At 41.4% G+C, this 6,243-nt stretch overlaps 1 non-coding gene across 1 annotated transcript; it reads left to right on the forward strand.

Moving 5' to 3' along the window:
- Positions 1 to 3,429: 3,429 nt before the first annotated feature.
- trnal-uag (transfer RNA leucine (anticodon UAG)) lies at positions 3,430 to 3,511 on the forward strand. The gene has a single exon. It is a non-coding gene; the product is annotated as a tRNA-Leu (tRNA).
- Positions 3,512 to 6,243: the final 2,732 nt, after the last annotated feature.

Genomic DNA, 6,243 nt, shown 5'->3' on the forward strand with positions numbered 1-6,243 from the left:
CGCTCAGTAGGAAGATCTTCAGTGATGTCTGCAAGACACAAAAAAGACAAACACACAGTTTGGTAAATCTGTTCTCATGTTGTGTGTTTTAGTTTAGATTTATATTTAAGGTTCATATGAAAGACAGATGAGTTTGATATCCATCCATCCATCCTTCCATTTTCTGTACAGCTTATCCTCACAAGGGTTGCGGGCATGCTGAAGCCGTCCCAGCTCAAATTATTCTCTTGTATTTTAGACAAAAGTTAAAACACCAATGACCTCTAGGGGGCAATTCAAGGATTGGCCACTGACATAAGTTTAGGTCAAATCAACATTGAAGGCGAGACATCTAAAATCGTCCATAATACTAATGCAAGCTAAGCAAATAAATGATAACTTCTAAAATATATTTAACATAAGTTATCATGTGTTGTGCTTTTCTGCTTACTTCTAGTTAGAGAAATGTTTTATCACTGAGTGCAAAGTTTTCTCCCACAGGATGAGTCATGTGCTTGCAGGTGCAAGGACAAATTTGAGCTGGAGTCTTCCTGTGTCTTGATAAGAAGTATATAATTCTTCTACTGTCTCAACCACAACAAAGAGTGTTATGTGCTGATCAACAAGCATGTATGCCCCCACCTTTTTGATGTTGTAACTCATATGTAACAAGGGAACTGCCCTAAAGTAATAAAAAGAGAGAACCCGGCAGAGTGAACTCAGAAAAATGGTTGGAGACTGTAACTAAGTACACTCTTGGCCGTTTTCTCCAGGCAAGTCTGAAAACTGAACTACCTCTGTGTCTGTTTTGATTTTTTACAAGTGTTTTAAGTGTCTTGAATCTGACAGTCTCTTTGGTCTTCCTCTCGCGCTCTTGCCTGGCAGCTCCATCCTCATCATCCTTCTACCAATATTTCTCCTCTGGACGTGTCCAAACCATCGAAGTCTGCTCTCTCTAACTTTGTCTCCAAAACATCGAACATTGGCTGTACCTCTGATGAGCTCATTTTTAATTTTATTCAACCTGGTCACTCCGAGAGCAAACCTCAACATCTTCATTTCCGCCACCTCCAGCTCTGCTTCCTGTTGTCTCTTCAGTGCCACTGTCTCTAATCTATACATCATGGTTGGCCTCACCACTGTTTTATAAACTTTGCCCTTCATCCTAGCAGAGACTCTTCTGTCACACCTACAGCACACCTCACCGCTGTTCTGCTGCCCTCGTACATGTCCTGTATTATTCTAACATACTTCTCTGCCACTCCAGACTTCCGCATGCAGTACCACAGTTCCTCTCTGGGTACTCTGTCATCGGCTTTCTCTAGATCTACACACAATGTAATTCCTTCTGACCTTCTCTGTACTTTTCCATCAACATCCTCAAGGCAAATAATGCATCTGTGGTACTCTTTCTAGGCATGAAACCATACTGTTGCTCGCAAATACTCACTTCTGTCCTGAGTCTAGCCTCCACTACTCTTTCCCATAACTTCATTGTGTGGCTCATCAACTTTATTCCTCTATAGTTCCCACAGCTCTGCACATCACCTTTATTCTTAAAAATGGGCACCAGTACACTTTTCCTAAATTCCTCAGGCATCTTCTCACGCACTAGAATTCTATTGAACACGGCGGTCAAAAACTCCACAGCCACCTCTCCTAGATGCCTCCATACCTCCACAGGAATGTCAACAGGAACGACTGGCTTTCCATTTTGCATTCTCTTTAATGCCTTTCTAACTTCCCCCTTACTAATCATTCCCACTTCCTGGTCCACCACACTTGCCTCTTCTACTCTCCCTTCTCTCTCATTTTCCTCATTCATCAACTCCTCGAAGTATTCTTTCCATCAAGCTAGGACACTGCTGGCACCTGTCAAAATATTTCCATTTCTATCCTTAATCACCCGAACCTCCTGCACATCCTTACCATCTCTATCCCTCTGTCTGGCCAACCTGTGTAGATCCTTTTCTCCTTCTTTAGTGTCCAACCTGCTACACATGTCATCATATGCCTCTAGTTTGGCCTTTGCCACCTCTACCTTTGCCCTGTGTCACATCTCAATGTATTCCTTTCCTTGACCTTGTAGGTCACCCTATGTTCCTGCCTCTTCTGGAAAAAAGTGTTCACTACAGCCGTTTGCATCCTTTTTGCAAAGTCTACCACCATCTGTCCCTCCAAGTTCCTTTCCTGGATGCCGTACTTACCCATCACTCCTTCATCAACCTCATTTCCTTCACCAACATGTCCATTACAATCTGGACCAATCATGACTCTCTCTCTGTCTGGGATGCTCAGAACTACTTCGTCTAGCTCCTTCCAGAATTTCTCTTTCACCTCTCGGTCACATCCCACCTGTGGGGCATAGCCACTAATCACATTATACATAATACCCTCAATTTCAAGTTTCAGCCTCATCACTCGATCTGATACTCTTTTCACCTCCAATACATTCTTAGCCAACTCTTGTTTTAAAATAACCCCAAGTCCATTTCTCTTCCCATCTACACAATGGTAAAATCCAACCTGTGTAGATCCTTTTCTTCTTCTTTAGTGTCCAACCTGCTACACATGTCATCATATGCCTCTAGTTTGGCCTTTGCCACCTCTACCTTTGCCCTCTGTCACATCTCAATGTATTCCTTTCCTTGACCTTGTAGGTCACCCTATGTTCCTGCCTCTTCTGGAAAAAAGTGTTCACTACAGCCGTTTGCATCCTTTTTGCAAAGTCTACCACCATCTGTCCCTCCAAGTTCCTTTCCTGGATGCCGTACTTACCCATCACTCCTTCATCAACCTCATTTCCTTCACCAACATGTCCATTACAATCTGGACCAATCATGACTCTCTCTCTGTCTGGGATGCTCAGAACTACTTCGTCTAGCTCCTTCCAGAATTTCTCTTTCACCTCTCGGTCACATCCCACCTGTGGGGCATAGCCACTAATCACATTATACATAATACCCTCAATTTCAAGTTTCAGCCTCATCACTCGATCTGATACTCTTTTCACCTCCAATACATTCTTAGCCAACTCTTGTTTTAAAATAACCCCAACTCCATTTCTCTTCCCATCTACACAATGGTAAAATAATTTAAACCTTGCCCCTAAACATCTATCACAAGCCACGACCAAATCGTTGGTCGTGGCTTGTGACACTACAAGAGGTTTTGTCGTTCCCGACATGATATGTCGGGCCCTATCTGGGAAATCTGCTGCGATAGCTAATCGGGCCAAAATCTGGGCTAAAATCCTTTCGTTTGATCTTGGCATGAGAAGATTATTCTCTCATCCAGTGGCTTAAATGATTTCAGAGCTCTCCTTTCCACATTTTTCATGTCAAGGTTGGCTATGATATGGAATGCCGGGGATCCCATAATACACCATAATTACCGTTCGGTCGGAATTACATTTGCCAAAATATTCCACTTACAAAGATGGTGCTTTCAGGTAGTGTGGCCGAGTGGTCCAAGGCACTGGATTTAGGCTCCAGTCTCTGAGGAGGTGTGGGTTCAAATCCCACCACTTCCTTGTCAATATAGTTAATCTCTTACTATTTTGTCATTGGCTCCGACAAGGCATTTGGGACAATAGATATTTTCGGCCACAAGAAAGTCAAGGTCTTTGCCGTTTTGTTTGGACTGTTTTACTTGTCCCCTCCTTGAGCCGTCACCTTATCGTGGTGGAGGGGTTTGTGTGTCCCAATGATCCTAGGAGCTAAGTTGTCTGGGGCTTCACGCCCCTGGCAGGGTCACTGTTAGATAAATTGTAGAAGTTATCATTTATTTGCTTAGCTTGCATTAGTATAATGGACAATTTTAGATGTCTCGCCTTCAAAAAGAAGACTCAGCATCATCCGATGGAAGGGCGCCTGGACCAAGGACGTGATCGGATGTGGTCGGGTCGTGACAGGTGTTGGTTCAATATTATGTGTTGTGTCTTATTGTTTAGAATACTATGTCTGGGAAAAACCCTCTTATTATCAAATATTTTGTGTTGTGTCTTATTGCTTAGAACATTATGATTTGTAAATCCCTCCTATTTCAAATAAAAGTAGGAGCGAGGGGGGGGATTGTTTAGAGCGTGTTGAGAGACTGTGATCTGAACAATCTCCCATACGCCCTCCTCATGAGAAAAAGAAACCAGCGTCTTCATTCCTTTTGTGTCTATTTTTTATAATGTTGGGTAAGATAAATCCAACATTAAATTGGTCCTTCGAGCCGGATGTCAACACACCCGAGGATTCCAGTTGTGGAGCCGACTTCCAGTTAAGAAACCGTGGCCACGGCAAGTAAGACCCTTTTACGGGACTGGTCTTCATCCTCCTCAACTGGGATCTGAAGGTTGACGACAATCCACAGGATTGAAGACGAGTGGTGAGTTACATTTTAAAAAATTTTTAGGGGAAAAAAGGATTAAAGAGTGAGTGAATTGCGCGACGAAGAAGTCTGCGGCAGAACAAACCTTGTGTAATACTAGTCACTGGCAAGTGGTCAAGATGGACAACGGAATCCGATAAAATCCGTGGGGACGGCGGGGTCCTGTACGTACTTAAATTCCGTATTTCTGTGTTTCTGTGTTTCCGTGTTTTCGTGTGTTTATAAAAACGTTATTAATATCGTGTGTATGTGTAAAAGTATGAATGTATAAGACGGGATTGTAAGTGACAACTGAGTTTGGAAGCAAAGGCAAGAATTCTCCGCCCCAATTAGGGTAGAAGCTTGAGAATTACCAAAACTCAGACATTTATTGTCACCCTGTCATTTTTGAATAAAGTCAGTATTTAGGTCACTCTAGGTGCAAATGAACTGACTTCCAAATTCACAAAAATGGGAATAAATAACAGTAAACCGGATCAAAAAATAGACCTAACGTGTAAAGATTGGAAATATGTTCAACTACAAAACCATTTCAAAATAGAAGATTTAAACACGTGGATAACCAAATACGGTTTCGCTGGCCAGCTAAATTCGCAAAAAATAGTTCAACTTCAAAACGAAATAAAGTGTCGACACAAAAATGATATATCACAAATACAAAAAGATGGATTTGACGACTTACTCTTCTGGTTAAACTGGACTAATGAGGATGTGAAAAAGGCCGTAGCCGGCATCACACCTTATCAACAACAGTTAAAAAATGCTTTACATGTGATTTCGAAAGAACACATTAACAGATGGGTAGATAAACATTGGATAAACCTAGCAACTGGCCCTCTGGAGGAATATGTTAATCATGCCCTCCACGCAGAAAGAGTGTTAGACAAAAAACAAAAAGAGAAGATAGATGTCTTCCTCGACGAAGAAGCAGAAATATACTATCAAGGCAGAGAGAGAGATAATTTTAGAGGACACGGCAGAGACCGTGGGAGAGTAAGATATGGTAGAAATCGAAATTATTATGATAATACCATCTGTTGGTGCTGTGGAAACAAAGGCCACATTGCACGTGAATGCCCTAAAAAAGAAAAAAATAAAAATAAAAGAGAATACGGACAAACTACTGCATGACTAGGCCAGCCTGCTTCCCAACTCAACAAATCCTCTTGTGTAAACATTACAGAGAATGAGGAGGTGGATTTCAATTTACAGGACATTCTGAGTTTGGACACTGAAAAACCTGAAATAACCTTGTAGAATGCCCATTTTCGAAGTCCCGGAGTGCCCTGTGAATTTGTTGGGAAGAGACGGCTTATTCCAACTAGGACTTGTACTCAAACATAAATTAAAAAGAGAGGACCTCGATGTAACACTGGAAAACAGAGAAAGTACATTCTATTACACAATCGATATCCCAGACAAACCACAGTTAAACATGGGAAAGGCCCTGTTGTCTGCAGCCTTGCAGCTTATCAAAAAAAATAGAAGATAAAAAAGAATGTGATGAGCTGCAGTAATACAGAGAGCAGCATGCGTACCAATCCCACGCACATTGTTAAATTCATTAAGACCAGACGCTACTGTGTTTACAGTAGTAGACATAAGTAATGCATTCTTTACAGTACCAATAGAAAATAACAGTCAATTTTGGTTTGCATTCACATTTGAGAAAAAAAAATATATATATATATACTTTTACTAGATTACCGCAAGGTTACTGTGAAAGTCTAACTAATTATTCACAAGTTATGACAACACGCATGTCTTCTGGCATCTACAGATGGAGAGACATGCAAGGATTCATTGACTTTACTGCATCATCTAACAGAAGAGGGACATAAAGTTAACAAAAAATAAATTGCAATGATTTAAAAGACAAGTTAA

Source organism: Phyllopteryx taeniolatus, unplaced genomic scaffold (genome assembly GCF_024500385.1).
Source record: "Phyllopteryx taeniolatus isolate TA_2022b unplaced genomic scaffold, UOR_Ptae_1.2 contig_254, whole genome shotgun sequence".
NCBI lineage: Eukaryota > Metazoa > Chordata > Actinopteri > Syngnathiformes > Syngnathidae > Phyllopteryx > Phyllopteryx taeniolatus.